The sequence below is a fragment of the Sinohyriopsis cumingii genome, chromosome 12 (genome assembly GCF_028554795.1).
Source record: "Sinohyriopsis cumingii isolate HCF-2022 chromosome 12, ASM2855479v2, whole genome shotgun sequence".
Taxonomy (NCBI): domain Eukaryota; kingdom Metazoa; phylum Mollusca; class Bivalvia; order Unionida; family Unionidae; genus Sinohyriopsis; species Sinohyriopsis cumingii.
Genome location: NC_142972.1, coordinates 105,750,423 through 105,777,458, shown reverse-complemented (window position 1 = coordinate 105,777,458; position 27,036 = coordinate 105,750,423). Strand labels below are relative to the sequence as shown.

General features: G+C 35.5%; 1 long non-coding RNA gene across 1 annotated transcript; it reads left to right on the top strand.

Annotated features, from left to right (window-relative positions):
- Positions 1 to 941: 941 nt before the first annotated feature.
- Positions 942 to 16,226, top strand: LOC149787183 (uncharacterized). Its single transcript, XR_016425123.1, has 2 exons — positions 942 to 1,111; positions 15,464 to 16,226. It is a non-coding gene; the product is annotated as an uncharacterized LOC149787183 (long non-coding RNA).
- The last annotated feature ends 10,810 nt before the right edge of the window (positions 16,227 to 27,036 follow it).

Genomic DNA, 27,036 nt, shown 5'->3' with positions numbered 1-27,036 from the left:
TTTAAAGAGGTAGATGCAAAGTATAAAAAAATGATTACAACTCTTTTTATACATGACTAGCCTTTGATAGGTCTGACTTCACATGTATGTTTACATGACTGGCTTTTGAATGACAAATGTGACTTCAGCGGTATGTATTTGTGTGACCGGCTTTTAATATACAAGTGTGGCTTCAAAGGCATGTGTTTACATGATCGGCCTTTGATAGACAGGTGTGACTTCAATCGTATAGGTTCATATGACCGGCCTTTTGTGAATATAGGTGCGACTTCAAACAAGTAAACGATTTTGAATTGAAAACGATTATTTTAAACTGTTTTCTATACCCAATTCATTGTCATTAAATTTTCCAGAGTTACAAATATAAACGAAACAAAATGGAAAGTGTTATCCGTGGATTCTCCAGTGAATGCTTAATATATCTTAATTCTTTATACCTTGATTTCAGTTCGAAATGACTCTGTAGTTAGAATTAAATACTAGGTCGACATGTGAGTGTGTCTGCTACATACGAGTGCATATATCATCGACTCTGTATGATTCCTTTTTATATATGTTTAGTCGTGATGGTGTATGAAATGGTGCGTGCAGCCAAGGCGACGAGGTATCGTTTACCCGTGGACCTGGGTTCGAATCTCCGCAGAGTTAAAGAGATAATATTCTTGCAAAAATTCGAATCTGTTTAAGTGGGTATTCATATCTTACATTTATTTATCTATTCACGCTGGAGATTATTAATTCAGTGGCCTTCTCACTTTGTTTGCAAAGCAATCATACACCGTGTTTCAATGCGCACATGTATATACTCTAGAATTAGTTTTATAGCACTTAGTAGTACATGTTTAATTGATTCCTAAGACATTGTTCTTTTATACACAAGGTGATATCTCAGTAAGCATTTCTAAATTAAATAGTAGTCATATAATGGATTCTGTCTGGAAGTTGGTTCCCTTTCTTTTGCAGCCGAGTCCTAGCATTGGCAGTGTGTTAGGTTGACAATTCATTTCACCTAGATTCACAGTCAATTAAAACGTCACGATGGCGGCATCAATACCACAATATGCTGCATGCCGGATGGTCAAAGATAGGACTCTGAAACTACGAACGGAAGGTATGTGATAGATAAATTGAATATAACAACTTTGACTCATATAATATGATCCACCCTAATCGTTAAACACAGAAAAGTAACATTTAGAAGTATTCTTTTAAATTCATCAGTATAATGTCAATTCGTGTGTCTGCTACGTTCACCGACTCTGTACCATTCTTTTTTATATATGTTTAGTCGTGATGGTTTATGAAATGGTGCGTGCAGCCAAGGCGACGAGTATCGTTTACCCGTGGACGTGGGTTCGAATCTCCGAAGAGTTAAAGAGATAATATTCTTGCAAAAAATTCAAATCTGTTTAAGTTTAAGCTCATATTGCAAATATCTTTCAGTTGATGCCATTAAAACACTTGTGTGTTCATTAGTACTTTCAAGACTGGACTATTGTAACTCAATTCTGTCTGGTTCATCTCAATATCTGCTCCAGAAACTTCAAAAAGTTCAAAACACAGCTGCTTGGATCATACTTAGAGTACCACGATCAGAGCACACCTCCCAGCTGCTCTGTACCCTATACTAGCTATCCACTCGATCCAGAATCAAACTCAACATTTGTTCTCTGTGCTACGTTTCACTGTCGAACTCTAGTCCAACATACCTAACCGACCTCAACCATGTGTACACACCAGCAAAATACTTACGCTCCTCTTCTGACAATCGTATACTCATTATTCCCACAATGAAAACAAAGTCATATAGACAGCGTTCTTTTGCATACCAGGGCCCAGCAACATGGAATGAATTGCCCACTGAACTTAGACACAAAGACACAGTGATCACATTCAATAGGGCTCTCAAAACTCAATTATTTCGACAGCAAGAACAAACTTAAAGACCTAATAATGTTTCCTGCCTTAAATATTCTCAGCATGTTTTCTAATGTTTTCTAATTTCATGGTGTTTTTTTTCGTAATCATATCTTTATATGTTTTTTTTTATCTTATAGGTTTTTAATGTTGTAAAGCGCTTAGAGCTTCTAAAGATTAGGCGCTATACAAAGTCCTCATTATTATTATTATTATACGTCTATTAACTGCACATGAACGTAATTTATTTCTTTTTATACCAAAAATTGTATCTTCTCCTGAATGTTATACTGTAGCACATTTATCTTTGACCACACGCTTATCCCATCGAAACTTGTAAACAAATACACATTATCATTTAATACTCACATTGTTCTTTTTATGTTAAACTCATAAAATATTTTCATCAGCTCCCCCCAAAAATATTTGAATTTTCACAATATTGTAATGAGTCATTATTATAATATGCATACTTTTTCCATTTATGTTTTGATAATCTAAATGTAAAATGAAGATTTTTATTTAGTTCTAGTAATTGCAGTGTAACATTTTCAACAAAATCACTGATCAATGACGGGCAGAGACTGTCATTTTTTACCTATTCATTCCGTGTCCATGCTTAATATCATGTGTTGTGCTGGCTGAGGACGAAGATGTGAGATAAATATATTTTGGGAACTACAATCTCCACGGAGCTTCAATGGACAATCCGTTAATTATCAAAATGTAAATGATTCTGCTTGACACCTTTAAATCAAAGTAAAACGTGACTGTGCTCTTAATATATAAATACAGCCATGGTTACATATGTTTAAAAATAAATCAGTGTACCTATCATTGCCAGGTTAAGCATAGTTACGAAAGTTCACCTTTCAATATTAGCGAAAATATTTGATATAAAAAAATGTTGATGAATTTAAAATACCATATGTTTAAAATATATATGGTTATATATGTTAGAAAATAAATTTGTGCCAGGTTAAGCATAGTTACGAAAGTTTACCTATCAGTATTAGCGAAAATACTTGATACAAAAAATGTTGATGAATTTAAAATACCACATGTTCAATATATATATATATATATATATATATATATATATATATATATATACAATGATATCATAAATCAATTTACGAGAACACATATTCACGTTTGGGTTATCAAATATGTTCAATGTGTGATATTATACATTTAACTATTTATCATACAATCATTTTTTGATATCGTAAAATAATATATCATAACTTCAATTAATTGATATAATAAAAAAATCAATTGTATTTAAACGAATAAATCTAGATTATAAATATACTTTACCGGCATGATATTCTTTAAAGTCTCAAACTCGGAATTAAATAAAAGAAAATCTTTGATTGATTTATTTATTTATGTATTTATTCTTCACTTTATTAAAGTTAAATTTTGTGGCCCAAAGTATTGTCTTGGAAAGCGAAAGTAACTAAATAAGAAGTTCAAGTCTACGAGATCAATGGTAGATAAATTGCAACTAGCATAAATAACTTACTAGATCAATATTCAGCGAAATTCTTTATATATATATATATATATATATATATATATATATATATATATATATATATATATATATATATATATATATAAAGTAGCACTGAGGGAAAAATCACGCTCCCTACGGCAAAAATAAGAAATACTGATACATATGAAATACGACACACTACAAAACCCAAATAAATTTTTCACACAGTTCTAATATTAAAAAGGTCTATTGCATACAACTTTAAAACTTCTCCAATTATTAGCAAAGTCGTGTATACCACAAATCTTGATAATTATGCGGATAATGTGAATATTTTATTTCTGAAATAAAAATAAGGAAAAACTACAGTCTCATGAAAATGAAAAAATTGGAAACAGGAACCCGTTTTCAGAACCAAAATCGTGAATTATAGAAGATTATGTAGCCAGATAGATTAGGCCGTCCTCCTCCATTTTACAAACTAACACAAGTGTACGCACAAATGGTCTTAAGTTTTGAAGCATAAGAAAATCTTTCACGTTTCACAAACATATTTCTTCAGAAAATTTCGTACGTCTAAAAACAAGACTTTGCGTGCGCCCTGCTTTCGTGTGAAGGCTATGGGAATGAGTATACGTACGGATTTATTTTTAGAATAGGGGAATACCCGACCATCTTCAATCATAATATGACTGACAGCATGTTCTTAGACAAGGGACTTTACTCCAATAGTCTCTGTATTAAATCTGTCAGTGTGGATGGCATTCCGATTACCTACCCGCACTCCCCCAACACACCCTCCCTGCTATCTACTCATCCTCTTGAAACGTGATACCCAGTATGATAATCCTCTCTTAATCAGTGTAACAATTCAGGACACAAGAACAAAGGAATGACGTACAGACGGAAACGAGGACAGTTTATCCCAATTGTTTGAGCATTAAATAACCTACTTGTGTTGCTGTGCGTAAAAAGCACCAAATCAACCTAAACTGAAACACTTTAAAACTGGATAGGGGCCCGATGGTCGAGTTGTCTAAAGCGCTCTCCGTTACGGATCACTGCCATCTCACCTCTGTCTGCGTGGGTTCGAGTCTCGGATTCGGCTAATGTAGGTATGTGAGAAAGCGTGTCAGGAGCTTCTCGCAGGTCGGTGCTTCTTTCCGGGGTTTTCCCGGGTTCTTCCTCCACCATTAATACTGGCCGCCATGTATAGCCTATCGTGTGCTGAAAAATGTCGTCAAACCCTACAACAACAACAAAACTGCACAACACAGAAAGCGTCGGTTAGCCGAAGAAAGCCCCACCCCCTATCAAACAAAGAAAACACATGAAGGATAAGATTAACAACATCAACATTACAGAAATAATAGAATTAACGAGGAGCATCGTACATGACCAAATTAACAACGATAATGATTATAAAAAGTTGGTGGCAATGATGTAGGTACTGTTATTCTTGTGACTATTATTTTGATGAATAATTTGACAATGATGACAATGACGAGGATGATGATAACATTTTTTAAAAACGTTCCTCTTCAGTTATTTGGATATCCAAACTCGTAAATCTAAAGTTCCAGTTTTTGTTCTTGTTAAAGTTTAGAATCCAGTCTATGAATAAAAAGTTAGAGTACGTCACACTTGATAACCCCATTGACCTGGAATTCAGTTCCATTGATTATACTTATCACAGTACAGCAGTAGCAGCAGAGAGGGTGAACAGACCATAGAATTCCGACAAAACAAATAAAACAAACAAATAAATCATCTCGTAGAAAGGTCCAGATTTTACAAATGAACTTTCCTTGAGATGTTTTATTTCTGTAATGACCGATTGTACTAATAAAACCTCAGTTCGAAATAGTAGCTGAAAAAATAAAGTACTCTACGTGTTTATTTATTTCTTGTTTATTTTTTTGACGACCAACGTTGGTAGGTACCCTCTCTGCTGCTATTAATTTACCACCATACCAAGTTTGATGAATATTTTTCAACGCGTTCTCGCTGTCGTTTTTCCTCATCTGTTTCATCTTCATCTGAATCTTCGGAATTTGTTCTATGTTTCAAGTAATATTCAAGTTCTGATGGTGGTTTTTCTATTTTTGGATTTATGTTCTTTCTGTGTTTATAATATATCATCAAACTTCTGTATCGATCTCCACCGCAATTTTTACAAATCTGATATAATCCTCTAACGCCGTTGTTACATCCAACACATCTTCGTGGATCAGCATGAGGGTTTTTCTTTATAAGATAATTATGTTTCTTGCAATATTCTCCACGGCGCCTTTTGTTGCATTTATCTGTTGTTCCTTGACGCAGCCACGCACAGTTGTTCATTATATTAATGATATCTATTTAATTCAATTTAATTTTATCATCACCCCTGTTACCCAAATATTTTATCAATACCCACACGATATCTTGTTCTTGGATCATGTAAATTTATTGTTATAAATCCATGCGGGGTAGCTTGCGCTCGTGAGAAGAAATTTTTGAATTTAATTATATCCATGTCACCACCACACCAGGTTTGATGAATATTTCGCAACGTGTGTGTGTCTACGCCATTAAACACAACTAAAATGTTGCAGTTGTCTCTGATCACCTTTGGAATTTGTGTATATCGTTGAGTAACATAGATCACGTCTGTATTTTTATGTCTCCCTCGGGAAAATATTCTGGCTGGATTTGATTGTTTATCTAGCATCACATCGTCGTATACAACTAAATTATTAATAAATCCGTCTATGGAATCTACGGATGGTGCTTCATCAATATCGGTTATAAACTCTATAACATCATTATCTTCATCCAGTAATCGCGCGTTTTCATTGAAATCTTTAAGTACATCATAACATCGTTGATCATCAACGGATGGTGCTACTAAATACAACTTATCCCATTTCAACCATCTCATTATCAGATTAAGTAATAATTGCGTCTTACCCGATCCAGATGGTCCTATGATAATCATTCTGATGGAGTTCGGTAGCGCAGGATGATGCTTAACTGGCTCTCGTTGCCGAGTTGCTGAGAAATCAATTATATCCATATATGTTATAACATGAATTTATATTGTTTACGCTGTAGAGTTAAAACTCCAACTATTGATTTAGCTACAGTTACAACAAAAAACAAAAAAATAGCGTACGGTGGAAAATGTTCTGTATGCTGTAGAAAGAAATTTTCATTTTTACCTAATAAGCGCGGTGGTGATATTGCTAATTTGATGTCAAAGTTTCCAGGTGCTCCATGGGCTAAATATAGTGGAGAAAAACATCTACCAGGATATAATTATTGCGGTCCTGGTACTCGACTCGATATCAGGCTCGATGATCAAGATCAACCAAAACCAGGCGAGGAACCAATAAACGCTATTGATCGAGCTTGTCATGCTCATGATGTAGCTTATAAAAGTCAAAATCTACAAGATAGGCATATTGCAGATGTAAAATTAATTCATTCATTAAATTCTATAAAAAATAAAAATATTAGAGAATCATTAGCTAATTGGTTAGTAAGATCCTCGATGAAAGGTAAATTAGCGATTGGGGCTGGTAATTAATAATGGAATCAATTTATTATTCGCCGAGAGGATACTGGAGAGGCAAAGCAGCAATTGGTAAACTCGCTGATGCAGCATCGGTTAAACATTCTACTGCTAAAACGTGGTTATCTAAACAAGCAATATGGCAAATTTATCTACCACGTCCTAAACAAATTCAGTACTCGTATTTCGATGTCAGTGTTCCTAATGAAGTTCATCAAGCTGATATTCTGTTTTTACCGCATGATACTGTGCGTGGAAAAACGTACAAGTACGCGCTAACCGTAGTTGATGTTGCAAGTAGATATAAAGAAGCAGAGCCACTATCAGCGAAAACATCATCTGAAGTAGCCGATGCGTTTGAACGAATTTATCAACGAGGACTCGGACCACGAGGTGGTCTACGATGGCCACAGCTACTACAGGTTGATCCTGGTAAGGAATTTCTTGGTCCAGTATCATCGCTGATGAAACAACATAATACCAAAATACGACGAGGTCATACTGCAATTCACCGTGATCAAGCAATTGTTGAGCGATTTAATCGAACACTTGCTGAACGGTTATTTGGATATCAATACGCGAGGGAATTTATTCAGGATAAAAGATCTCGCGAATGGGTTGCAAGATTACCAATCGTGATAGCTGCATTAAATAATGAGATCACGCGAACAACCAACATGAAACCCATTAGCGCGGTCACAAAAAAAATATACCAACACAACGAAAAGATGCTGGAAAACAAAAAATATTAGGTGATGTCACAGTCAGATATTTATATGAGCCTGGTGAACTTGAAGGTGGTAAAGCGAGAGCGACTGATCCTATTTGGAGTGTTACCACACACAAAATATCTACCGTGACAAGATCCACTGGAAGAAATGTAGGCGTTTCCAGACCTGCAATCTACAGATTAGATTCTGCTGCTCCTCAACGTGGATTTACACGTGAACAACTACAAATAATTCCCGCGGATACACAACTACCGCCGCGATCACTTCGGTGATTTCGATCACTTAACTAGCACTAGCGCCAAGGGTGCCAGCGCCTCTACGTCGATTACACTCAAGACAGGTTAACATGGTATTTTCTCGTGTATGACCGCGACTATTATCTTTTCTATCTACGGTAAATTGTCTTGAATCATTACTCGAATACCGCCATAACATTATACAATTACAACTGATGCAATGATTGTTCTGCTGCTGTTTTAACTCAATAATAAATTCAACATCAAGATCAAAGTCACGTTTATTTTTTTTGTCAGATTGTTTGTATCCGATTAATTTTTTTCTTATTATATCATCATCGATGATGTTAAATTTATCAACGATTTCAGGAATTATGATTCTACGTAATTGAGATATATTTCTGACCCTCGATACCGCTAAATAAACTAAATTTGACCACTCGATGCGATCGTCTACAATCCAGACTCGTGTATCAGAAATAGTTAATCCCTGAGACGAGTGGATCGTCATAGCGTATCCCAACACCCATGGAGATTTGTCAGCGCGTAATGCATCTTCGACCACACTGATATCAACGGCGACAATATCATTTAATACGAGATTCTGTTTCCTTGACTCTGTCTGTCCTGGAATATCAACATTAATATTCTGTTTTCGTGTATCTGATGGTCTATAACATAACGGAACGGGTAGTTCTGAATATTGTTCTTTATGCAGCTGAAATAACTGTTGTTGTAAAGCGTCTCTGATTATTTTTCTACTTGCTACGATCAAATCGGTGGGTCTCCATGAGTTCAAAAAATCACTCATTGATGTCTCTGAGATCACTCCACGTATTATTTCACACTGAATTTTGTTTGATTGTAATCTGATTAATTTTTTAAACTCTTTCAAATTTGCATCAAGAGCTCTATGATCATCATCTATTTCCTCGTAATAATCAACGAAATTTTTTAACCAATCATGTGGAGATGGTCCAACAAAGGGCGGCGGTTGACCATGATCGCCACACATTATTATGGCGGTATTTTTCGTCAACAACCAATCAAGAAACATTTTTAATGTATCCAATGACACCGTGCATATCTCATCCCAAATAATTATTTTAGGTATATATTTTTCTCCCATTCGCTCAGGAGTCCATGTATCTCCGCGCCACCGAAAGAAACTATGATACGTACACGATTGTACTTGCCGCTGTTTCATCTCACGTGCAAGTCTATGTGTGGGTGTCAGCACGATTATATCTGAATTTCTAAAAACATTAATCGTTCGAGTTGTTTTGCCGCATCCACCAGGTCCATTGAGATATACTGTCTTATATCTCGTTATTGGATCACTCAACGATGGTGCCTTCGACATTTCTGATATTTTATTACCCTCACGATAAAAATCTCTCACTGGAACATCTGCTGATTCTACATAATTGTGTAATAGTTCCTTTTTTATTCTCCACGAACCCCATCGTTCATCATTACTTGTAAATTTCATAACAGGTTCTAAATATTTACTTGAAATATAAAACGAATCTGTTGCGACTCTGACTGCGGTCTCAGGAAATCTATTAATCATCGATAATAAATTTATAGAAACATAAGCCAACATGGAAGATCTTAGATGAGTATATTGCGGGGAGACGTCATTTATGTAACTAACGATCGTACCTAATTTTGTTCCGTCGGATAAATAAACACTCTCTCGATTTACAAATGTATTTTTCGCCGTTGTATCAGCGATTATAAAATCGTACTCGGCATCATCTAAAATTAATCGTGCGTGATGTCTTTTATAATCATATGCACCACCTTGAGTAAATTTACCTATAATTTTTCTACCGAGATCTTTTGCGGTTTTGAGTTTATTAGGAATATCATCTTCGGAAATATCCTTAAACTCGCTGATTTTGATCTGACTGGATTCGCCTTTATGAGTCGTTCGATTTACGAAAATCTTCACAAATTTGGTCTGAGCTTGATATGATATAATTGCTCATGACCACCAACGATGTCCCGTATTCCATACAATCTAGCATATATCGTAAACAAAATGTCTGCCAAACCAAACATAACAAATCTTGTGAAGATTTTCGTTAAACTCGAACGACTCAATACAGGCGAATCCAGTCAGATCAAAATCAGGTAATGGTCCATTAATTGCCACTCGCGTCATCTCGTTTGTAGGGTGACCAAATCTTTCAAAGTACACAGAACAATCTCCGTATCCCAGAAAACTTCCTGGATAACATGCAACCATATCAACCGAAATAACATCATTGTAATTGTATTTGGTATTCCATAATCCGCCATGTCCATATTCGACGCAACTTGCGCGTACGTCCTCGAGTAAATCAAATCGTGTTGGTTTCCATGAATTTCGTTCTCTGGCGAAATGAGCCGCAACAGATGGAACGGTAAAACAATTAGTTAGTAATTTGTCAGTATTTTCCGCGTGCTTGCACTGTAAAAACGTCGCAAGATTTTTCATCTCGTCATGGAGGGATTCTGTGCGATATATTTCACCGTTCGGTTTGACAAACTGATCAAATTCACCCTCCTCATTACTTTTAAATAACCATACCGATACAGGATCGGTTTAACTTATTTCGTTGATAAAATCAAACATACTATCTGTGTGATAAAATCTAACAGTTCGATCACGTGGAAATATTGTTACTGCGTTAGTCCATGCGTGCGCGTTATGATCGATAATATTTATTGGAGCTCCTTTCGATTTATATTTCGACTGGTACAGTACTTCTCCCGTTATTGTCTCCACAGTTATTGGAAATTTTAATATTTTTCCTAACTCAGCAACATCTTTTATTGTAGCACCGGTGTCCTTAACTGAATCAGCCCACGAGTTTATTTTTTCACGCCTTAAATCAGTTAATCCATTTCCACGCATCGCGTTTGTAAAGTGTTCTATTACTCGTTCAGCCACACAATTTAACCTTGAAAATTTCATCGGCGCTAGTTTATCAACGTTAGGTTTTTTATTTATCTCATAAATTCCATAAATAACCGCTGTTACAGGATATGCTCGTTCATAATACGGTTTATCAATACCTGTCAGTAGACCCGGTCTGGAATTTTTACTTAATATGATAGTTTTATTATTACCAAGGACAGGATCATATTTGTCACGGATAATCCAACTACCTGTTTCTGTTAATACAATAAATTTTACTCTGAAGAAATATTTTTGATTGCCCTCGTATTCAGCGATGTAGTTAATGATAGTTGCCGCTCGCTTGTCGTTCATTGTGGCGTCCGTGACAAAGTCAGTGTTGCGTATAATCTTGAACGTTGACCATGTATGAGATGCACCATCCGTGTAAAATTCTTTCTTGGCGTCGTGAATTTTCGAGATCAAACGTTTATTTTTCGGATCAACCAGATCTCGCACTGGCAAGTCAGAAGATAATCTGTCAAGGTTGAATTTATACTTAACAGGCCTAGTTTGGGATAATCTCTCAAACTCGTTCATATAATTAAAACAAATATTTAAATAAAGAAAATTATATATATATATACAATGTCCCAATGTAGATGGTTGATGATCGGCTCAGTAAATCGATGCAACAAATCCTGTAGAAAGGAATTTTGTTGGATGCACTCACAAAACATACGACGAGGAAGTCTAGGACCAATACCATGTCTACGGTGTGGTATTGGAGTGCAAGGAAAGACAGAATTATGTGGAAAGTGTGGCGGGAAACGGTTCAGAGAGCTTAAAAGATATTATGACAAAAAAAATAATAGCGGTGAAAACGCTATAAAATCCGTGAGGGATTATATATCAAGATTTCAGACAAACAATGATTTAAACATATAATATTATTATAATGGAGCAAAATATATTTGTCCCACATCCTGTCATAACAAACTATGAATCAAATATTAATGGTATCATCAGACACTGCAAGTTAAAAAAACCAGTTGGAGTTGTTTCTAATACTGGCTATCTAAGGTTCACATGCGAGGGGGGGAAGAAACATTATTTGTGTCATAGATTTACATACGAGTGTCACAAGGGTTTGATCAATGATGGTCTTGTTATTGATCATATTGACGGGGATACTCAAAACAATAATTTATCCAACCTTCGTGTTGTCACATACAGCGAGAATAATACACGTGGAAATACAGGAAGATATAAGACAATCGGAAAGAGGGCGGTAATTTCCACAAACATAGAAACCGGCAAAGAAATTATGTTTCAGTCTATGAACGCGGCTGCGACATATTTTGATATTAACTCGCGTGTGGTAAAATACGTCGCAGATAATATAACCAGATCTACTTTCTCGAAAAAATATAAACAGAAAATTATCTTTAAGTATCAATAACTATCATCACCACATTATTAACTATCATCACCACATTATTAACTATCATCACCACATTATTAACTATCATCACCACATTGAATTAATTTTTTAATTTATGTCACAGTAGGTCCTCCATACACTACTGAATTTTTGATTACATAAGGGGAGATTACTTTGTAATATATAGTTTTCTTCGTAGATGGTTGGTTTTTTATGATCGTAATTAGTCAGTTTAACTAATTACATCGTAACTAATTACATCGTAACTAATTACTCGTAGAAGTATTATTTATGTTTTTTAAATATTTTCCCATCATACAACACATGATAATGTTATTGATCCGTAGGAAGCTGTGTGTGAAACAGAAACCGTTGCTCATTGTAATCGACCTGCAGTTGTGTGTTCACTGAACTTACATTCTGGAAAGTTCTTTGACTGGTGCATTAATGCCACTGTTATTATTGATTTTCAGTCTGCTTAGGAAACCCGCTACAAATACAGAAACTATTATTCAGAAACTGTTATAAATACAGAAACTATTATTCAGAAACTGTTATAAATACAGAAACTGTTATTATTCAGAAACTGTTATAAATACAGAAACTGTTAAATACAGAAACTGTTATTATTCAGAAACCGCTGTTTAGTGTAAATATTGGTTCCTTAGCTATATATTAACTTCCGAAACATATGTTCGTAACAATGTTTGATAGCTCGATCAGTATGGTATTGGACTGTGGCGCTCGCGGTCCAGGATCAAACCCCCATGGCTGACAATTTGTCGGTGGTGTACGCATAATTGCGATTTTTATAATAGTGGGGGGAACCGCAAGAACCCACCCGCTCAGCAAAATTCACCCACAATATTGACTTGTGGTTGATACCTATTTTTCGTATCACCCACTGGATTAATTATTATGGGTGGGTTTTTGCTGAGCGTACCTTAATTAAGTTATATGTTTGTGCTGTCCCTGAACATCCCGACGAACTCGAAGGGGTTCTGGGATATTTTTTTTTTATTTTAAAGATTTATATATTATATAATGAACCATGAAAATATCAATGATGTAATTGTCGCTATTAAAAAATTAAAAAAAGATGGAATTAATATATCTGATGAACTTAATCCTGAAAAAATAGTTTCTGATTTTGAGATTTTACAAGAACGTAAAACCATGGGGACACACACACTATCATCTGAATACAGGCTCATGAAACGGATTCAATCGGCAATGTTTCAGTCGCTAGCTACCGTAGAAGATGATCATGTGAAGGAGTTCGTTCCTCTTTCTACCGCCGTAGAAAGAATTAAGTCGTTATTATCCCACGAGTATGAGGCAAAGAAAACGATTAGTACCCGTATAAGACTATTAAGAAAAATTATGTCAGAGAGTAACTTCGTTACTGGTGAAATGATCCAAAGTAGTAATTTTGAAGATGACTGAGATCTTTGATCAGAAATATTATTTCTGAATTTGATGGGTTAGTAATTTGTTTTTTTTACTGAAATTTAACAAATTTGTACAAATTTCTTAATTTTGACTACCATTTACCCCATCAAAAGCATAAAATTGTACAAATTTTTTAATTTGAGTACCATTTACCCCATCAAAAACATAAAATTGTACAAATTTCTTAATTTTGACTACCATTTACCCCATCAAAAACATAAAATTGTACAAATTTCTTAATTTTACAAATTATTTATTTCTGAATTAATTTATTTATTTACTGAATTAATTTATTTTTTTTTTACTAAAATCAAGAGAAATGCACGAACTACTTGATTCTGACGGGGTAGTTGGTAGTCAAAATCAAAGAAAAATGCACGAACTACTTGATTTCTGACGGGGTAGTTGGTAGTCAAAATCAGGAAAATTGAGCAATTTCGTTGTATTTTAGTAAAAAAAAATTAAAAATCTCAGTAAAAATAATATTATTAATAAATAAAATTAATTTATAATAAATAAAATTTGTTAGGAACAATTTGACAAGGTTAGAATTTCTTATTTCTGACGGGGTAGTTGGTAGTCAAAATCAAGTAGTTCGTGCATTTTTATGTTTCTGAGGGGGTAGTTGGTAGTCAAAATCAAGTAGTTCGTGCATTTTTATGTTTCTGAGGGGGTAGTTGGTAGTCAAAATCAAGTAATTTGTACAATTTCAGTACAAATCAGGAAAATTAATAAATATTATTTTTTTTATTTTTTTAAGTTGATCGAATTTGAGTCTGATCTCTGTTACAAATGTTCTTCTAACTGTTAAGAAATCCTCGCGTGTAAAACCCTCCTCCACATGAAGATCTACGACAAAAGTCCTTAGACAGAAATCCTTACGACGGAAGTCTTAAGACAGAAATCCTTAAGACGGAAGTCTTTACGACAAAAGTCTTACGACTTTACATACAGATTTATTACAAGCTCTTCTTCACGTATGTCAATTAAGCGATTAAGGTGGTCTGTGAGTTTAAAATTGATTCGTGTTAACATATTATTGCGACACCGTAAATACACGGGATTAGTTGGTTCTTGCACGATTAAACTTCCAGGGGGAACTTGTGGTGTGAACGTGTATAGGATGTATCCTTGTTGAGCCTGATTTGATCTTCCGAGATCTATTTGATAGCTGCCATCGATTACGTCACAAACCAGATTGACCGCGACCGTCGGTGTTATATTAACGATCCGCGGGGATACGTGTCTTCCGCCGCCATGTGGATCATTATCATATCTGAGAACGGTTGGAGGTGGTGCTAGTTTTTTCCACGCATCGAGTATTTTAGGGAAGTTTTCGTCGATAAGATCGTTTAATAATTTTACTAGTTCTCCAGCATCAATCCCCGGTATTACAAATGTTGGTAATTGTTGTTTAGTTATTTTGTAATGATTGAGAAACCATGGTCCAGCTTTATAATTATCAATAATTTCATCACCGTGTCTAACCATGTTCACAATGATAGTTTTATTAACGTATCTAATATCTGATATGACCTGATTTAGATGTTTTATCGTCTCAATGATTTTTTGTTTTACGTCATCGCTGTAGCTATCAGTAAAGAAATTTCGTAGTTTGTTGATTGATTGTTTAAATTCAAAATTAACAGGATCAGAATATGATTTAATAAATTCTTCATCTACGAGTGGATATACTCTAGCATCTGGATGATTACTACGTACATTATTTATTATTTTAGGAACGTCACCATCAGGAGTAATTGTAAACACGGAAAGACCACCGGTCTGGATCCATGGATATTTACCTCTATATTCAGGAACTGTCATAAATTTCCTTTCATCTGTGATAAAATCACCCCTCGTTGGTTCTGGTGGTCCTTCATACACCGGGGGAATTTCAGGCCATCCTAGCACTGATCTGATTGAAGATTGATAAATATCAACGGCATAATCAGGCGAGTTTATTTCAACCGTCGAGGACAACGTCGGCTCATGAACGTTTATTGATATTTTTGATTCTTTTCCCGTTATTGATTTTATTCTACGCGCAAATTCCTCACTGATCTCTTCAGTCTCATAACTGCCGGTTGGTATTCCAACAACAACCCAGTCAGGTGTTCCATCGGGTTTGTTCTTGTTAGTAAATACGAGCGAATTATTTGCTGGTGTACCATTAAATGATTTTGATCTGATATTTGGCCAGCTGTAATATACTCGTAATTGTGCTAGTGCTATTTCTTTTACCGGAATTGCAGTAGGAAAATTAACACTAAATTCAGGATTAGTTGAACTTACCGAGATCATCGTTATCTTTGGCGGAGTTGTGTTGGTCACGATCTGCTGAAGTAATTCTGTCATTATTGATACTTGTATCTTTAATACCGATACCTTCGTCGTATATTTTGGTCATCATTGAAAATTCGAAATCAGATATAATTCCATCACTGAGACTCGCTGATAACAACGAGGATAATTTCGAGTATGCTACCGTCGCTGTATGTAATTTTATTGTGTAATCGGATAATGTTTCGTTCGTACAAGTACATATTTTTTTTGTGATGATACCAAGCACACCTGCAATAGTTGTTGCTGCTGAAATACAGATAGTTACAGCTACTGGTGCCATCGTTGTCAACGCTGATAATATTACACCGGTTCCAGCAACAACAGCGGATACTGAATAAACAATCACATCAACGATAACCAATCGTCGTCGATATTTTTTTACTTTTACTGTATATTGATCGACTTGATCTTTTAGCGCCGCCTGCCATTCACGCGCTTGATTGTATCTGTATTGTGCACCGTCCATATATATTTTTATGCAGTAACCAATTGAGGTGTTTCAGCTACAAATTCCAAACACCACCAGAAGGATGTTGCGGTTAATGTCCTATCAGCTGCTTCCAGCATAAATACTTCTTCGGTTCCGCTATTTAATACAACAGATACAACCCCGGAAAACCTGTCGGTGGAATGACGCCATGGAAACTTTGTAAATATTTCAAATTTTGCAGCACTGAACACGGACAACCTGTACACGCCAGTGACTGTTGCGGTATATTTGATAGTATTATTTTGCTGCGACCATGTTGCAAATCCCGATGATACCGTGCATACGATGTTTGTGATATGCCCGGGAGTTATTTCAGCTGGAATTTTAATCAGATTGGTTTTACTGATAATCTCAGGAATTCCCGCTACGATGTCTAGTTGTGTTCGTTTGATCGTGTCTAGGTTACTTTTGATATCAACGAGTTTCATGTCAATGACGGAAGGAGTTCCAAAGAACTTATTTATGGCATCATCGGTTTTCTGAAAATTTCTTCGAAGCCTTGTAAAACCGGTTACGTGAACGTCATACTCGGCCCGTAGCGTGGATAGTTTTCCATCCACGTCGTCGACGTATAGTTTGTTTGCGACGTCGTTGTCAGATTTTGGAGCTGTTACAGCTACTATTTTGTTCCCGTTCATGCTAAGTTCACCTGTCATCGTGTCACCGGTGTTTCTCACGCGATTAGCAACACTTTTTGCAATTTCATCTCTGATGGTTTTAAGTGACATACTTGAATCTCTGATTCTGCCACCGTCAGTAAACACGGGAATATTATCCGTAACTGCACCAAGTACTCGCCGGACTATATCATTCCATTTGACATTGCTGGTTTTTAGTTTACCATATCGATCTTGAAAAATAACAACTTCATCTGGGTCAACTCCAGCCAGGTTCATAATATCAGCGAGGTCATCTTTAGTCGCATACTTTGACAGATCAACGTCGGATTTTATTTTCTTACTAGTAGAAGATCTTCCGTAAATATCAACCATTATAATAAGATCCGTTGTTTAAAAATGCTTTACGCGCAACATATCGGTTGCTTGTATAATCGTGCACGACTTTATGTGGCGGCTTGGATGATTTTGATATAGCGTCGAGTACATTAATTACTTCACGGTCGCATATTGGCGGATCTGTCATTGTTTGTGTGGGTAGCGTTGAATACCAAACTTTATAACCTCTAGTTGTTGCATGGAGTGGTGCGACATACTTGATAAATTCAACAGGTGGAGCTAACCCGTACGAATCAAAATAAACAATTCCACGCGGATCAACCGCGTATGATACCCAATGAGTACCGGGTCCGGAACGTTTGTCAAGATTAATAATACCTGTTTCTAGTTTGTTTGGTTGTTTCGGTAATTGATCTCGCATAAAAACACCTCTAAAGGCGGATATTTTTAATTTTTTAGCAGCATCAAGTAAATCAAAATTTGATGCTGGAACGTCTAACGAAATGACCCTGGAAGCCTTAGGCCTCTCCCCCAACGAGATCCTGGCAATCTTAGACCGCGTCCCTTTTTTTTGTATCCTTGCCCTGTTGCTTTCTTTAGTGCCATTCCAGCGGCTGTTCCAACAGCACCTAACGCGGCCGCTTTTGCTACGGCTGGAGCAGCTGCAGCTATTAATGCCGGAATGGCCGCAAGTAGTGGAAATATACCACCCGTTTTAACCATGTCTTTGATGGCGCTCGGGGAGAGATGGAATTGAACTCCAGTTTTTGATTCTAGGGCTTTATTGAAATGTTTAATCTGATTATTTGTCAGCGATAATTTGTTTGGACCACCACTAATATGATCTCGTTTTAGTGATATTTTAGTTCCGCATTTGTTGGCGGTTTTTGATTGAAGCTTTTTTACCTGACCCGGGGTCAGAGTAACATTAACATGACTATACGACATTTTTATATAAAATATATTTTTCTAAATAACACGATTAAAGATTTTCCACCGGTGCATCAACGACCCTCATTCGACCACTGCCACCTTCAAGTAACATGGCCTTGTCCCTAAGTATGACCGCGATCGCTCTGTAATCAACACCACCGGTATTTAATGTTGCTTTGAGATGTATATCAACGACAGATTGTTTTGATAGATCAAGATGTTCTAATGAAAAATAATAAATCGGGTACAATTTTTTAAAATCTAGTTGTGATATTTGCAACCCGGTATCAACATTTTGATCACGTCCCATAAATGACATCAAACGATGATATGCACGTCCTATGTGATTTAATGCATAATTTAGTTGTACATTTTCTGTTGGTTCCTGTTGTCCGTTTATCCGTAAGGAAATATCTGTGAGACCTAGTTGGTCAAATATCATATGAGAGTGAACTTGTGAGTTTAAACGATCAGTTCTCTGAAAAGCAATAAAAATATGTCGTGGTGCAGAAACACCCTGTTGTGATGCTATATGCCATGTAAACTGACCGTTAACGTTAGTTTGCATACTGTCTGTGCTTGTTGTTAACCATGACAACAAGGATTTACCACCTGCATCCATGAAAGAAATTAATCGCTGTTCTTCTGCGATCGTTGGAGTCATTACCGGCATCCACAATGAAAGTTTCGATAATATTACTTTACCAGCATCACCAACGGGTCTCCACAGAGCATCATTATCATCGTTCTTTCTTACAAGAACAACCGTGTGTCTAGCTCCAAAAATAACCTTTTTAACATTCCTGCAAAATCCAAAAATATGCGATAGTGGAATTGTACATGAAAAACCTATATTGCCTCCTAGCAACATATTTCTACGTGATGCAAATCCCAAGTTGAAATTGTCATTAGAACCATGAACCACTGGCCACATGTCAGCATCACCCGTATCGGCAAAATTTCTTGGTCGTCTTATATTATACGGATCACTTTCAGGGTTATTGGAGTTATCTTTCACAAACATCATTGTGGGACCTGCTGATCTTGTATAATCATCAGAATATCTCGCCAGACCAATTATTGTTGTAGCAACGTCGACATCATTCTGAATTGATTCAATATTTTTTCCATCAATCATGTATGTGGCGCCACTAAATAATGCTATGATCCCGTTGTTGACAAAACCAATTTTTACTGGATCTAAGTAATTAGTATCATCCGTTTTTATAATTGTACCTTCTACCTCAAGAAAGGCATCAGCGGGTAAAAAGTATCTACTTGTATCATGAACCTGTAATTCGATTCTCCCCGGCTGATTTGGTTGTTTTGCGTCATAGGAATAAAATTGATAATCACGTACAGATTCATCCTTAAGGACGGGTGCTTCCATATCAAATGCTGTGTCGGACACGCGCTTGAACATTTTATTATAATTATTTTTCGTCTAACACGTTGATCACCGCCTTCGGAAAGTTCCACCTCGGAAAGTTCCACTTCCTGATATCAAACTTGAGATATTATTTCCAGATTCACCGAGTCCTTGATCTGCTAACGCCGCTAGTTTTTGATTTGCAGCCTGATTTATTATTTTACTAACATCTGCAGGCATCACCTCAGTACTTGCCAGTTTCACCGGTGGTTGTTGTTTTCGTCGCAATAATCGTGCTAGTCTTTCTTTGATCGCCGAGAACGCCTTACCAGCAACATTGACAATTGCACCAGGAGCTTTATCACGAACAATATCAATAGCCTTCATCGATAATTGTTTTGCAACAGGTGCTACTTTTGGAGCTATCCTCGTGAATAATCCCCGAATGACATCACCAAGTCCATCTCCGTAAATAACACTATAGATTGGTAATCGTGAGTTTACCGCTCTAACCTGTGTGGGTTTACGATGATTATCATGCACAATCATCTTATTTTATTTACCATTTATCTAACAACTAGTCATCAACGAGCTCATCAATAAGTTCTCGGTAAACGCCAATATCCATAATGCCACCTTGAAATAGTCGCCGACAAATATCAGCTGCTTCATTGGTTATTTCTGGTGAATTATTTCCAGCACGTTTTCCTCCTATGAGAACTTCTAACCGTGACACGTCATTGATGATATTATCAGGACATAAACCAGATCCTGTTTTAGGTTCATCTTGAGGTGGTTTAAATACTGGTGGTTGCATTACCGGAGCAAGTACTTCAGTGGTGGCCGGGGGTGAACCTTCTCGAAATCCATGTGGTGAACCTGTCGGTGTAAATGTCATTTTCGGTGCAGAAATTTTCTTCGAGGGGAGTAATTTAATTAGCTCTTTAGTCCTTTTAATTTCCGACTTCAACCTTTGCTGCGGCGAAGAAGATTGTTGTTGTTCTATTTGTTGCAGAGGTGGAGGAAGCTGATACTGGGAGGACTCTCCTTGTTCTAGTTGTTCCCGTCTCTCTCTATAAAGTCTTTTTACTTCTTCTTTAAGTCTTTCAAATTCTGGACCTCTAGCTTGTTTTTTGTTGTAATATACGCGATATATCCATTTAATGAAATTATCATCATTTGTTTTTTCATAACGGGGTTTTAAAATACTAGATTTATTAGATATATTATCTAATATCATCTCAGGTAATCTCTCTCTTTCAATTTTTCTAATTTCCTCAACAACTCCTTCGTTAAATTTTGCAATTAATTCTACGTTTTCTCCTGCTGGTTTGGATTTAGATGCAAGTTTTTTTCTCACATCGGCGACTTCAGTACGAAGTTCTTCAATACCTTCAAGTATTTCCTCATCAACAGGTGGAGGTTGAGCTGCGGCTATGTCAATTGGAAGGTCTCGTAAAATCTTCTTTGTTTTTTTGGTTCTTCTTGCTATTTTTTCAGCCTGCACTGCAGTTTGTTCTAATACCGGAAAAATACCCTTTTTCCTCTTCTCATCTTCCTCCGCAATATCTCCCCATATAGTTTTTTCAACAGCCGCTGCAGCTTTCTTAGTAGCTGCAGTGACGGGTTTAAATAGTTTTTTAGTGTCTTCTTCGTACTCAACTTTTGATTCTTGCTGCGCTTGCAGATTTTTTCTAAATGAGTCTCTGACAGGAAGAAATTTTTTAATTGTTTCTAATCGTTCTCGTGCTGTTCTTGCAGTATGAGATTCTGGATGTATCATTTTATTATAACATAATAATTTAATTAATATCAGCAGAAGAGGAGCAGCAGAGAGGGTACCTACCAACGTTGGTCGTCAAAAAAATAAACAAGAAATAAATAAACACGTAGAGTACTTTATTTTTTCAGCTACTATTTCGAACTGAGGTTTTATTAGTACAATCGGTCATTACAGAAATAAAACATCTCAAGGAAAGTTCATTTGTAAAATCTGGACCTTTCTACGAGATGATTTATTTGTTTGTTTTATTTGTTTTGTCGGAATTCTATGGTCTGTTCACCCTCTCTGCTGCTGCAGTGCTATGAATTATGCAGTAAAATGCCACTGGAGAAAATCACTCCCTTTGAAAAATGCAGCACACTTAGTTTAGATTGTATATGCTGCCTACAGTCGTTATGATGCAGAATGGTAATTTTTTTCAAAATTCTTTGGTTCAATCAGCGCGTAATTATTTTCTTGCGGCGATTGAACACAGGTTTGACTATGTTAAACGGTTGAAGGCCATACGTCACTATATCCTGATGACGTCACAATGAACAGCCTTTGCGCCGGCAAGTAGACTGGATCCCTGTCGTACTTTCGCATTAGTCAGCCTTGACTAATGGTCACGAACACTGTATCTAATGTAAACAAAATGGACGATTCGTAGATGTTCACGCAATTTCTATGCCCTGATGCAAACGAAATACAATTATTGGAGAAAATAATATGTGAAACTTTAGATCTAATACTGCATGGTTTTGTGTTTTAACTGTTTTACTAAGGAATGTGTTAAAAATTGGCGGGAAGCTCTGGAACACAGCAATTGCATTCGGGATGTTACAAAATAAAAACGGTTCTGTTACATTTATCTACTGACAATAGCGTGTTCACACGGTTAAAGTGCTATGTTAAACATATTTTGTATTGCAGGACATAAAATGTTTTACGTAACAGTAATTTTCGTTTGTTTTATATACCTACCACCACCCCTACGCATTCTGTAAACAACGAATATAGGTGTTGATTTTTATGAACGGACATGTATAATGTTAACAATCATTTGGACAGAAATAAATTAAGGGAAAAACAAGGGAAGCTTTACACATTTTGTTTTATTGTATACAGTAAATTATATTGCTTTGATACAGTTCATTTGCAAAATGATCTGGCAGTGAAAATGTCAGTATTACTGTTGCTAGGGATCAATACGACCTGTAGGCCTATACCTAAAATATTAAATTAAATCTAATTTATGGGAATACGATTCGACAGTGAAAATACAGAATATACACACAAAATCCCTGAAAAAATATTTTTTGGCTCCTGAAAGCTATTGGCACAATTGAAATTGTCTTCGCTCAGTTTCATACATTAAGTTTCAGTATAATTAATTTGAATGACAAATATGCGAAAACAGATATTAATAAAAATACCAGCAATTGTGCAAAACGATGCTTTTGTGTGACCTACTCTAAACATGATGTGTTCCACTAGATGCATCCATTTATCAAGTTTCCTCAATATCCAAACTTCAGTGATCTAAAATGAACAGCTTTAACTGTGCAAGTTATAAAAGTGATCTGCCTGAATTAGTATGATGCTGATTTCAAGTTGAAGACTTAAACATTTACATTCATACCTAAATAGAAAAATCATCTGTAAAATAAAGCAACAAAAAAAAAAAAAAGAGGGGGGAAGCATATTACAGTGTAACAGCAATCTGTTCAAACCTTAACCAGTCACAGGGGCACAATAAGTTACTGCAAGCTTCAGTTTAGGAGTCCAAGTCATAGACACTAGTGATGGTACAGTTGTATTTCCTGGGAAGGTGGAGTCGTAGTCACAGACCCTAGTGATTGTACAGTTGTATTCCCTGTGGAGTCATATATCCTAGTGATGGTACATTTGTGTTCCCTATTGAGTCACAGATCCTAGTGCTGGTACAGCTGTATTTTCTGGGAAGGTGGAGTCATAGTCATAGACCCTGGTGATGGTACAGTTGTATACCCTGTGGAGTCATTGACCCTAGTGGTGGTACAGTTGTATTTCCTGGGAAGCTGGAGTAACAGTCTTAGACCATAGTGATGGTACAGTTGTACTGCCTGGGAAGGTCGCATCATAGACTCTAGTGATGACACAACTATTTCCCCTGAGAGGGTGGTGTGCATTACAATGAATCAGCACTCTGTTCAAATGTAATATAATAGGTTTAAGAAACAACAACAACAACAACAACAACAAGACATTAAATACACCACAGTATGTAGTCCACGTAAACTAGAGATTTTACATACAATGTTGACAGGCTTTGCATCTTTGTATCATTGATTATATAAACACTGTAGATAAATCACAAGAAAAGTGCATACATACCATTATGAAGAATCATATTCTTGTAGAATACTTGGTGTAAGTTCAGTTTCAAGGTTTTCATCCAACCCAAAACCTTTTTCTCTCCTACCCCATGTTACTGCATAGTTTTTCTGTTCTGCATTAGAAGGGAGGGGTAACAGAAAACAGAAAGATGAAATTGTGTACCATATAAAATTTATTTAGAAAACAGGATTATTAACCCTTTTTATCATTGTTTTCATACATCAATAATGATTAATGTGTGGAAATTCATCGTTGATCTAGATTTAATAGGACACTGTTTTACTTAAGCAAGAATGTTTACATATGTGTATTATTGTGCCAGGGGCGGTTCACAATTTGATATAGTAATAGTATTGGTATATGAATTTGCTTTATGTCAACACTTTAAATGCCTTATTATTTATAATCCATGTGGTGCATATATATCTATATCTATATATCTATATATATATAATAATAAAGATTTTTAAATGACCCAAATCATGAGATGTTTTAGAATGCATTTATCTAGCAGAGCAATGATATTATAGTCTTATGATTTGGTGAAATTGAAGCAAGTTGCTTTGGAACACAAAAAAAAAAATACATTTCCATTCTAGGCACATAATAATGTCATTCTGCTATGTTGGTACTTGATACATTGAAAGGAAACATTTAACAAGGTGAAGTTAAGGGAATGTTATTAATAGTGTAACATAGAAATGCCGATTTTGCAGCACAAAGGGTAACATTTTTGTTCCTAGAAAGTAAAATATGTGAAATTTGGTATGGTAACATAAAATCTATTGAATTAATACACCTATGTATAGCAACATATATACCTTGCCTGCATCAAGTAGTTGGTTCTAAATGGAGCTAACAGTTATTGTCAAAAAAGTCAAATTAATTATTTTACTAAATGTATACAAATTTGAATGGCATGGAAACCTATTCAGGTCATTCATATATTATAGCAAGATATACTTATACATGTTATTTGTCTGACATAAGTGATCATTGATTGACCATGTCAGCAAGTTTTCTTGAAATAAACCTCATTAAAAGTTTTAAATAGGTGTGCAATATTAAATGACAAGAAAAGAGTCACCAGAACTTAAACAGATATTAATGCCTATTGAATATATCTAAATATCTGATATTGCCTGGTTTTATTAAATGTATTTTTAAAAAAAAAAAAAATTTCTTGATAGCTTTATAAATGGAAAACAAGGTTTTGGTATTTAAAATTGTCCAATAATATTTTTTTAAAATTAAATTGCTATAATGACTTCAATTTCCAATCAGATTATCTGTATATTATAAATATGCCTACTAAATTTCTTTTTTCTGCTTCAATTGTTTTTTTTTTTGACTTAATCTTCATTTCAAGGTTGTGTGCAACAATTCAAAGTCTCAACAGTTTAAAAATGGGTAAAAGTTGAAAATTTACTAACAGGGCATGCAAGTCTAATCAGGTTATTTCATTTAAGGTTAATATGCCCATCAAATGCCATTTGTCAACCAGAAATGATTTTTATTAATGTTGATTATGAGGCTTTTCCAAACATATAAAAAAGAAAAAATGTATACAAATAATTTAAAAATAAGGTCAGTTACTGGAAGCAAATCAGGTTTTTGAACCTACTCATAATATATAAAAATCCAGTCTGGTTTTGTCTGACTTAATGATTGTTTTAAATAGGATGCTTACAATTTATAGCCAGAATGATGAATGGACAGCCCCAAACCAATCTGACTCTTCCTTGGGTATATACCTAAATTATGAGCGCAATGTATGTAAGGATTAGTACATATTATATTGGAACACAAATATTTCAATCGTACAATTAATTACTGTTGATGCTCTTGCGGTATTAGTAACTATTGCATATTGCTAGAGATAAATACCAGATTGAGTCATTGTGAATTATGTATGTCAACGAATGAAATGTCTTCCAAACACCCGCAGTGAGAACAGTGGTTTGGGAAAAATGATGGAGTAAAACAACTTCCTTGGAAATAGCTACATTAATGAATGTTCTTTGTTTCTTCATAGAAAGGGTTTAGTAGGGCAAAACACATGAGGTTCCTGTTATTAGTTAAAGTAAAAAGTGTATACCCCACTAATAAAATGACCAAAGATGGTTCTCTCAGCTTACCTTTATTTTCTTAACGGTAAGTATGACTGCAATTAATATATGTGATAAAAATATTATTGTGTGAATTTTTTTTTTTGATTAGGTAATATAATATTTAGTAACATTAAAGTTCTCTAACAGACCACATGGTCTCGACAAGTGTTAATTGGTAATCTGATTTGTACTAATAAGACTTCTGTACTACTGAGTTGATTTCAAGTGAAAATATCTTTTTATTTTATGGTCAAGCCAAATTTGTCATCAAAAAGTACATATACAGATTTTCAATTCCTCCATGTCAGTGTATCAGTATTGAAAAAGGTTATCTCCCTTCATCACTGCGTATAACAAGCATGTTACGTATTTACTGAATGGAAGGGTGGTGATGGTAAATGAAAGTATGTTAAATGGACTTCTTTGATTGGATTGGGGAAAGAGGGTAAAACATTTTATCAACTAGTCCAAGAATAATACAAAAAAAAAAACAAACTTGTATCAAAGTATTATGTACCTATGTTTTGATTAGAATTGGCAATGGAATTGTATTTAAAACATACTATCTGACACTATAAGGTATTTTTAGAACAGTTTGGAGTGGAGATTGGGGAGGAGATATTCTTTCGAGAGTGCTTTTCTTTGCTACAATGTGTAGAAATTCATTTTCAAACAGTAATTAAAACACAGACTATTAACTTCTCTTTCATGAGATGTTGTGGCTCGAAAGCCATTTTTCAGTACAAGATAGATTATACATGTTGGCCATTATAACTGGTACAGGAAGAACTTGGGTAAACTCTGATAAAACCCACTAACGAACCAAAAGCTACTGGCACGATTTCTCACATACCTACCTTAGTCGGGTCTGAGATTCATACCTAAATGGACAGAGATGAGATGGCAATGATCGGTAATGGAGAGCTATGTAGGTAGCTCAGCCACCTGGGTCCATCCCAATGGTCT